The sequence below is a fragment of the Balaenoptera musculus genome, chromosome 19, assembly GCF_009873245.2.
Source record: "Balaenoptera musculus isolate JJ_BM4_2016_0621 chromosome 19, mBalMus1.pri.v3, whole genome shotgun sequence".
Classification (NCBI taxonomy): Eukaryota; Metazoa; Chordata; class Mammalia; order Artiodactyla; family Balaenopteridae; genus Balaenoptera; species Balaenoptera musculus.
The window spans coordinates 1,776,028-1,786,545 of NC_045803.1; positions in this window are offsets into that span (position 1 = coordinate 1,776,028).

Here is a 10,518-nt window from a genome sequence, read left to right on the forward strand (position 1 = left end):
TGCGCCGCAGGAAACGCCCCTACGACTGGCCGTCATTGGCCAGCGCCCTCCTCGGCCGCACAATGCACACCTCTGGGTAATGTAGTCTCCCCTAGATACGCAGACGTGAGGAGCGCCTTAACTGAGGGGAGGGGAGGGAGTGGGGCGGAGGGGGGAGGGGGAGGGTCTTCCTCCACCTAAGAGCCACAGGAGGAACTGAGCGCCGGTCCAGATCTGTTTCTTAACAGTGGGTTCAAGTGGGGAGGACCAGGCAGTGGGGGCGAGAGCGTCCATGCTGTGCCCCAGGGAAATTGAGGCTTGGAATGCTGGGACAGTCGCCCAGGGCGGTGCAAAGGGTGTAGGGCTGTGACGTAGGCTTGCAGCCCGCAGAGTGATTTCCCCCTTTCCCCCCCTTATGCCTTCCCAGATCCTCTTCTTTTTTTTAGGTCCCCAAACAGGGACCCAACCAGGATCCACAGAAGTGAAAGCACGGAGTCCTAACCACTGGACTGCCAGGGAATCCCCAAGAGCCTCTTCCTGAAACCTAGCAGGACCCTGTGGAGCCTCTTCCCACCCACCCCCAAGCCTCTCTGCGTCCCCCACTTCTTGTCTGTGGAAAAACCTTTAGCGGACTAGGCCTCCCTCAGTTCCAAAGAGTGGGCTCAAACAGTTAATCATTTAAGGGGCAGCAATGGGAACAAAGAAGAGGCATTCAAGGAGAAAAGGGTATAATAACTAAAGCAATAAGTCAACCTGTGGGATGGGGTCACAAGACCATAGTTCTCCTTAAGGAAAACAGTTAACAATGTCTGATGCATGTTCTTAAGTTGTTTTTACAGAACCCAGACTCCCACCAGGTGGAAACTGCTGACCTCAAACACATCAGAAGCCAGGCTGGTTGGAATCAGAAGACTGATGGTGAGAGTCCTGAATCACCACCCTGCTACCTCACCACCAACCGATCAGAAAATTGTCCATGAGCTGATCTTGCATCCTAAGACCCTCTCCCCTAACAGTCTTTAAAAACCCTTTCCTGAAGCCATTAGGGTGTTCAGGTCTTTTGAGCATGAACTGCCTGTTCTCCTTGCTTGGCACCCTGCAATAAATGCTATACTTTCCTTCACCACAACCCAGTGACAGTAGAATGGCTTTGCTGTTCATGGAGTGAATAAACCCGAGTTTGATTTGGTAGCATTCTAGGGGAACAGATTTTTAAAAAGTAGCTTAGGGACTTCCCTGGTGGTCCAGTGGGTAAGACTCCATGCTCCCAATGCAGGGGGCCGGGGTTCAGTCCCTGGTCAGGGAACTAGATCTTGCATGCATGCTGCAACTAAGAGTCTACATGCTGCAACTAAGACCTGGCGCAGCCAAAATAAAATAAAATAAATAAATAAATAAATATTTTTAAAAGTCTTAAAAAAAAAAAAGGTAGCTTAAAAATTCTCCTGGGCTTCCCTGGTGGCGCAGTGGTTGAGAATCTGCCTGCCAATGCAGGGGACACGGGTTCGAGCCCTGCTCTGGGAAGATCCCACATGCTGCGGAGCAACTGGGCCCTTGAGCCACAACTACTGAGCCTGCGTGTCTGGAGCCCTTGCTCCACAACAAGAGAGACCGCGACAGTGAGAGGCCCGTGCACCGCGATGAAGAGTGGCCCCCGCTCGCCGCAACTAGAGAAAGCCCTCGCACAGAAACGAAGACCCAACACAGCCCCCCCCCCAAAAAAATATAGAATCTGTAATTAAAAAAAAAAAATTCTCCTGAGGAGGAAACCAGAAGTCCCATCTTGATACACAGCACACTTGTCTACTGCACCCTCCTGAGTCTTCTTTGGCCCAGAGCCTCCTGCATATGTAGTTGGCCTAGATCACCTGAAGAATGGATTTTCCATCCCCTGGGATGGGGAAGCCACATGTGGAGGAGACTTGGAGGGAAACTCAAGACTCCAGTTTTAAGTATGGTCAATTTGAAATGTTTATGAGACCACAAAACAAAGTATGTGTCACTTAATCATTTCAACCTATGACTGAACATTAGGAGAGAGTTCAAGCCTGGATATATAAATTTGAGAGTTGTTAGTTTACACTGTTATTTCAAGTCATGACTAGATGAGACTGTCAAGGGAATGAGTGTAGACTGGAGAAGAAAATGATCAGAGCATGAACACTGGACCAGCCTGACTTCATTAAGTGGTTGATGACAGGAAACCAACAAACTCATGTTAGAGCTTCTAATGTCCACCCAGAGGTATATTAGGGAATCTTAGAAGTCACCATTGATGATTTTTTTTCATAACTGTGGAGCTGAAAGAGTAAAATGCACTTTTCATGATTTGAGTGTGCATACACATTTAGAAATGCAATCAGAGAGTGCAGGAAATGCCCTTAAGGGATTTAATTTTTTTTAAGATGAGAGAGAAGAATAGTGACAAGATGTTAATTAGGTCAAAGGAATGAAGAGTGATGTGAGTCAGTTCTGCAGAGAGCTAGTAGAATATACATATTTATAAATATTTATGTGTGTATATATATGTACATGCAATATATAAATAAAATACATTATGTATATATGAGATTTATTTCAAGGAATTGATTTATGCAATTGTGGGGACTGGCAAGTCCAAAATCCATAGGGTAGAGGACAGGCTGGAAACTCTGTAGCCAGAACTAATGCTGCTGTCTTGAGGCTGAACTTCTTCCTCAGGGAAACCTTACTTTTCCTCTTAAGGCCTTTCAACTGATTGGATAAGGCCCAACCACTTAATCAAAATAGAATCCTTTGCTTAAAGTCAACTGATTGTAGATGTTGAGCACATCTACAAAATACCTTCACAGCAACACCCTAGATTAATGTTTGATCCAATAACTGAATAGTATAGCCTAGTCCAGTTTACACATAAAACAAGCCATCACATTCCACTCCTTGTCAACTTGGCACCCATACATACTACCTAAAACCAGACTTAATCTCCAGATGAAGACATGCTTCTGCCTGATCAAATCAAATCCAGTATTGATCCATTGTTATGATGGATCCTATTACATATGGTGGATTACATATGATGAATGTAATGTGAATCATATGTATCTATTGATTTAATGCTAAATTCTCTGATATTGGAAATTTCTTCTGGTTGTGTAAGATAATGTCTTTCTTCTCAGAAAATACAAACAAATATTTAGGAAGAAAGAGACATTAAGTGTAAAGCTCTCAAAAGGTTCAGAAAAATATAAATTGATGGATAATGGGAGGGAGAAAGAGAATGAGAACGATAAAGCAAATGTGACAAGATGTTAGTTGATAAGTCTATTTTAAGGGCATACAGAGTTTCTTTGTGCTATTCTTAAAATTTTCCTGTAATTTTGAAATCATTTACAAACAAAAAGTATGGTGGGGTGTGGCAGAGCGAGATGAGGTGGGAGTTTTCTCCACCTTCTCACTCCACTACGGTCTGTTCTTGCAGTAACCTGAGTGAGCCTCTTAAAAATGTGTGGAAGATAGACTCTAGGATGACCAGTGTGGGCCTCATAATTTCTGCCTATTGGTGTTCTAGCCTTTGTATGACCTCTCTCCTTGATTGTGGGCCAGACCTGTAACTTGCTTCTAGACATATAGAATATACCAAAGGTGATAGGTTATGTGTGATTATGTGTACAGAGTAAGGCCCATCTTGCTGGACTCTCTCTATCCCTTGCAGTCTTGATGAAGCAAGCAACCATGTTGGCAGGCTCACATAATAAGGAACTGCAGGCAGTTTTTAGAAGCTGAGGGTGACCTTCATCGACAGACAACAAGAAACTAAAGCCTTCGGTCCTACAACCACAAGAAAATAAATTCTAGCAATAACCTGAATGAGTTTTGAAGCATCTTGTTCCTCAGTCGAGTCTCTGTTGAGACTTCAGTCCTGACTGACAACTGGAGCACAACTTTGTAAGATCTTGAGGCAGGCAACTCAGTTAAGCCATGACCAAACTCCTAATCCACTAAAAATGTGAAATACTTGGTGTGTGTTGTTTTAAGCCATACATTTATGATAGCGTCTACATAGCAATAGAAAAGTAATATGCAACATAAGTTTGGAGTATGTCTTCTTCTATACAAAATCCAACTGCAATGGCCTCATCGTCCCAGAGTCAAAGTCAAAGTCCTCACAGTCTTTTACACCTTTCTGCTTTACTCCACATTAGTTTCCTGCTCCATGCACTGGCTGGATACACGCTTGCTTTAAATCCTATGCCAGGACATTCCCTGCCCCCTCCCATCTCCGCAGGGCTCACACTTTCACCTTCTTATTGACTTTGGTCATGTATCACCTTCTCCATAAGCTCTTCCCTGATTATCCTAATAAAAATTGCAAACCGATACCCCCAACTCTGGCACCCACGTCCACCTTACTGTTCTCTTCCTTATCATTTTCTTTGTCATAGCACCAATTAACTTCTGATATATACTTTGCTTGTTTATTATAATTATTGTTTATTTTCTGTCTCCCTCTCTTGATGTTCATGAGGTCAATGCTCTTTGTTTTGTTCACTACTGTATACCAAAAATTTAAAACAATGTCTAGTACAAAGCAGACACACTATAGACGTTTCAATAAGGTATAGTGGAACCCTGGTTCACAATCTTGAAAAATTATATGTATAATTTTAAGCACTGCAATTGAGTTTTTGAACTGAAAAAAAATTTTTTGTGCTTATGGCACAAAACCAAAATGATGGGACTTCCGTGGTGGCGCAGTGGTTGAGAATCCACCTGCCAATGCAGGGGACATGGGTTCAAGCCCTGGTCCGGGAAGATCCCACATGCCGCGGAGCAACTAGGCTCGTGCGCCACAACTACTGAGCCTGCACTCTAGAGCCCGTGAGCCACAACTACTGAGCCCACGTGCCACAACTACTGAAGCCCACGCGCCTAGAGCCCGTGCTCCCAACAAGAGAAGCCACCTCAATGAGAAGCACACGCACCAAAATGAAGAGTAGCCCCTGCTCGCTGCAACTAGAGAAAGCCCGCGCACAGCAACGAAGACCCAACGCAGCCAAAAATAAATTTAAAAAACCACAAAAACCAAAATGATATGACTCATTTATTTTGTAACTGGAAGTTTATACCTCCTAACCTCCCTCACCTATTTCACTCATTTCCCCCACCCCATCCCTCTATGTTCTGGCAACCAAGTGTTTGTTCTCTGAATCTATGACTTTGTTTCTGTTTAGTTATGTTTGTTCACTTGGTTGGCTTTTTTAAAAAATAAATAAATTTATTTATTTATTTTTGGCTGCGTTGGGTCTTTGTTGCTGCGTGTGGGCTTTCTCTAGTTGCAGAGAGCAAGGACTACTCTCCGTTGCGGTGCGCGGGCTTCTCATTGCGGTGGCTTCTCTTGTTGCGGAGCACGGGCTGTAGGCGTGCGGGCTTCAGTAGTTGTGGCTCGCGGGCTCTAGAGCACAGGTTCAGTAGTTGTGGCTCACGGGCTTCCTTGCTCTGCGGCATGTGGGATCTTCCCGGACCAGGGCTCGAACCCGTGTCCCCTGCATTGGCAGGCAGATTCCCAACCACTGTGCCACCAGGGAAGTCCCTTGTTTTGTTTTTTAGATTCCACATATAGGGGATACGTACATTTGTTCAAGCAATGAAACCATATCTGGTACAGCAGGTGCAGTTAGAGTCACCACCTGGTGAAGCTTATGCTAATCCACTGACATTTTCCAAGATCCATCTGTCTTCTTCACAGGCTAAATAGGAGAGCTGAATAGGGATGTGGTGGGAATCAACACCCCTGTATCTTTCAAGTCCTTGATGGTGGCACTCTCTGAAATCTCTCCAGGAAAGTAGTACATCTTTTAATTATTTTCCTAGGTAGAGGTAGTCCTAATGGCTTCCACTTGGCCTTTCCCACCATAAAAGCCCTTACTCCACGGGTCAGGAATGTAGGAATTCTACCATCTGCTAAGTACGTCTGTTCTAATTATGCATTCTGGAACTGTGGGAATAACCACAGGATGTGTTTGAGGATCCGCTGGACCCCACTATAAGATGGATCTGAGATAATACTCCCTGGATCACCTGAACTCCATAACTAGTAGATTAGGGACATTTTGGGTCTCCTGGAATTAGTGTCAGTTCAGAGCCAGAGTCCAGTAGTCCCTAAAAGGTCTGGTTCTATCCTTTTCCATAATGGACATGTACCCTAGTAAAAGGTCGCTTTGGAGAAGACCAGGAGAAAGAGTAACAATATAAATTTTCTGTAGTGTACTGTGGTGCTTCCTCAAGGGGACCCTCCCTCCCCTTCATCCAAGATGTTCTGAGCTTACAAACTGGCTCAAGTCTTGGAATTGATTGAGGGGCACTTCTTGATTGGACTATTCCATAACCTCTAGGAAAATATATCTTCTCATAGCATAATTTCTTTCCTCAATGTGGTACAAGACATGTCTAATAAATTCAAACATCTTTAGTTTCCCTCATGTAAGGAGACAAAAATAGGTAAATTTACACCTGTTTAGCAATTAATGTTCCAGTATTTTATCTTATTTGAAATGACCTGGATATTCATTGAAATCCCATCATTTAACTTAACGTATCAAAACTCAAGCTACCAAAAATCTGGAGAAACTATTTTAGATAGACATACCCAAAGCATAATTATTCCTAAAAAGTTCACCTGAAAACTCTTATCTCACTTACCTTTATTTTATAACTTGTGAAAGTATCACCGTACCAAGTTAACTTTTTCTTGCTGACAAACTGCAACAGAAATAACATGAACTTATTGACCTTTAGTTAACCTAGGTACAGTAAAAGTAAGACATCTATATTGATTAAACCAACAAGCTTAAGTTAGATTTAATACCAGGTATTAATTTAATATTGAATATTTCCTAGATCACACGAACCTGAAATTTATTCTGGCCAGTTTCTTTTACATTTAGAAATATTGAATTTGTAAGCATTTACCATTAAGTCAATTAAATAGAGATTTTTAAAAATTTTAATTTTGGTAACATTATCCAGAGGTAGAGACATATCAAATGTATGATGTGTACACAGACATACAAACAGGCAAAATTAGAGTTCTCATAGCTTCACTTTAACACTTAGCTATGAATCAGGTATTACAATGTAAACTTACTAGTTTATAAATAACAGTTGGAATAAGTTAAATTTGCTTGCTCAGATGACTAAGGACTTATTATTTGTGGAAAAGACTTTTAAGATTTGTATTTTTCCTTGATAAACCCTTAAAGAGATGATGAATTAGATTTTAGGTTAGGGAGACTTTCCAGCAAATTCTTCCCAGCCTTTCAACTTAAGATAACCTACTCAGTGTCTAAACTGAACAAAATCATCCCAGCCTTTCAACTTAGGATAACCCACTCAATGTCTACACTGAGCAAAAATCTTCCCAGTCTTGCAACTTAGGATAACCCAGGTACCTCCTTTTGAAACTAAGCTTCAAGGATAATCTATGCCTCCAGAGAGGAGTTTAACACAACCCAACAAAACTTAGCTTCATCAGTCAAGAAGGGGAGACCTGAGAACCAGGAAAGATGTCTGCTCTGGGTCACTTCATTGGTAGTCAAAACTGTCGACTGAAAAAAAAAGTACAACTTAAAAGTTGGGAATTGCAAAAAGACACATGCACCCCAATGTTCATTGCAGCACTATTTACAATAGCCAGGTCATGAAAGCAACCTAAATGCTCATCGACAGATGAATGGATAAAGAAGATGTGGTATATATATACAATGGAATATTACTCAGCCATAAAAAGGAACGAAATTGGGTCATTTGTAGAGACGTGGATGGATCTAGAGACTGTCATACCAAATGAAGTAAGTCAGAAAGAGAAAAACAAATATCGTATATTAACGCATATATGTGGAACCTAGAAAAATGGTACAGATGAACCGGTTTGCAGGGCAGAAATTGAGACACAGATGTAGAGAACAAACGTATGGACACCAAAGGGGGAAAGTGGCAGGGGGTGGGGTGGTGGTGTGATGAATTGGGCGATTGGGATTGACATGTATACACTGATGTGTATAAAATGGATGACTAATAAGAACCTGCTGTATAAAAAAATAAATAAAATAAAATTCAAAAATTAAAAAAAAATGTTGGGAATTGTATTTTATTCTGAGAATTTACTGAGGACTTATGTCAGGGATACAGCCTCTCAGCGCTGAGGTACTGTTCTGAGAGGTAACAGAGGAGACAGGATATGTAGAATTTTTTGCGAAAAACAAAACAAAACAAAAATCCAGGTAGTTGAAGCTCAAAAGATTACTGCTAATTAAAGAATACCAGCGGGGGGCTTCCCTGGTGGCGCAGTGGTTAAGAATCCGCCTGCCAGTGCAGGGGACACAGGTTCGAGCCCTGGTTCGGGAAGATCCCACATGCCGCAGAGCACCGAAGCCTGCACGCTCTGGAGCCCTCACCACAACTAGAGAAGAGCCTGAGCGCTGCAACTAACACCCGATGCAGCCAAATAAATAAATAAGTAAATAATTAAAAAAAAATACCAGACATCTCAAGTTAATGAACTTAGTGCATTTCTACGTATGGGAAGACACAGGAGTCTGGGCTTATTGAAATTATTCCTTTGATATACACCTTAACTATCTAGGGCCAGTATCCTGTTCTCTTCTATCCTGAATCCCCTCAGAGATAGTTTGTGTATCTCTATAAACAACCCACACCATGTATTTACTATCTGTGCTCTCTTTACTACTAGAAAGAGAGCCATCATCATCTTTAAATCTAATGTGATTAGAGAGCCAATTCTAGAAACCCAAGAACCAATTCAGAAAACTCATCCTTAAATTCTCTTCCTGTAGAACCACTCTTGGTTCCCAAATCTGTGTTAATCAGGGGTCTTCAGAGAAACAGAACAAACAGGAAAGATATATAGATAGAAAGAGATTTATTATGAGGGATTGGCTTACATTCTTATGGAGGCATCTCGAGGAGGGGTTTGTGCCTGAGTGGGTTCTCAATGTTGCACACTTGTAAACGACAGTTAGTTAAGAGGAAATTTATGAGAAAAATTTCATGGCAGAGGCTCATGCCTAGAAGCAGTTATTAGCTTACACCTCTCAAGGAGATTGCTTTAGCTCTCTAAGTGGTTTTCTCTACTTACTAGATGTCTTAGGTGGCTCTATAAGGGACTCAGTTTTTGGTTTTTTTTCCCTTGGCCACACCGCTGAGCTTGCTGAGGATCTTAATTCCCTGACCAGGAATCAAACCCAGGTCCTGGCAGTGAAAGCGCAGAGTCCTAACCACTGGACCGCCAGGGAATTCTCATCAGCTTCTTTACATTAGTTTCCATGGTCATGTTTTCATCTCTTAAGTGCATCATCGCCCTTGTGGAACAAAGGTGCTGCTTAAAGTATTGGGCCTCCTTGGTAGTGTCACCTGACACTTTGACGTCTCCTGAATCACACAAACTTATATGGCAATAAATTAAAATTTCTCTTTTATCCTGCAGTGCTGTGGAAGACAGCTATAAACAATTGAACAATCTTGTCAACTTCCCTCAGGACTGATCAATGACCTTGAGAAGATTGCAAAGGAAAGCAATTGCACGTATGCCCTCACATGCATAATTCCTGCCAGTGCAGGATGGGATCCTGTTTTTATTTATAATTTTTATATTTTGTAAACATGGGCTTTTTGCAATTAATTTTTTTAAGTATTGCATTCAAATATTATTTATCTTTTTTTGCTTTTTCCTTTTCCTGTTTTTCTTTTCATACAATTGATTTTATTTTTTTGTACTTAGTTTTTTTAATTGAAGTAGAGTTGACTTACAAGGTTGTGCCAATCTCTGCTGAACAACAAAGTGACTCAGTTTTACACATAAATCCATTCTTTTCTTTATATTCTTTTCCATGATGGTTTAACACAGGCTATTCAATATAGTTCCCTGTGCTACACATTAGGACCTTGTTGTTTACCCATTCTAAATGTAACAGTTTGCATCTACCAACCCCAAACTCTCAGTCCATCCCTCCCCCACCCCCCTCCCCCTTGGCAACCACAAGTCTGTTCTCTATGCCTGTGAGTCTGTTTCTGTTTTGTAGATAGGTTCATTAGTGCCACAAGTATTATCTACCTTGATCACAGAATTTTTAGCACCTCCCTTAAACATTGCTCCCTGGAAATGAGAGCCTCACTTGCCTCATCCTAATCCTGGTACCAGTTATTAATTTAATAAGAAAAGGCTACCACTTCAAAAGATAGGTGAAGACCATGAAAAAGCAATTTCAAAAAGAATATGTATGTATATAATAAACATTGGAAAAAAAGACGTGTAAATGCAATAGTACTCAAAAGTGTGCTTGTTCAGGTGTAGAGGTTGGTATAAATGATTAAATCTCTATCAAGGGAAGAAAAGAAAATCCTATCTAGTACTTCCTAGATTAAGTGGGTGTATGCTTAAGTAAGTGGGAGGGGCCAGCCCAGCTGATCATATAAAGCCAGCCTCGCCAGGGCTGTTTATCTCTGTTTTGGTGGAACCAGGCTTCGGAGCTCCCTTCCAAG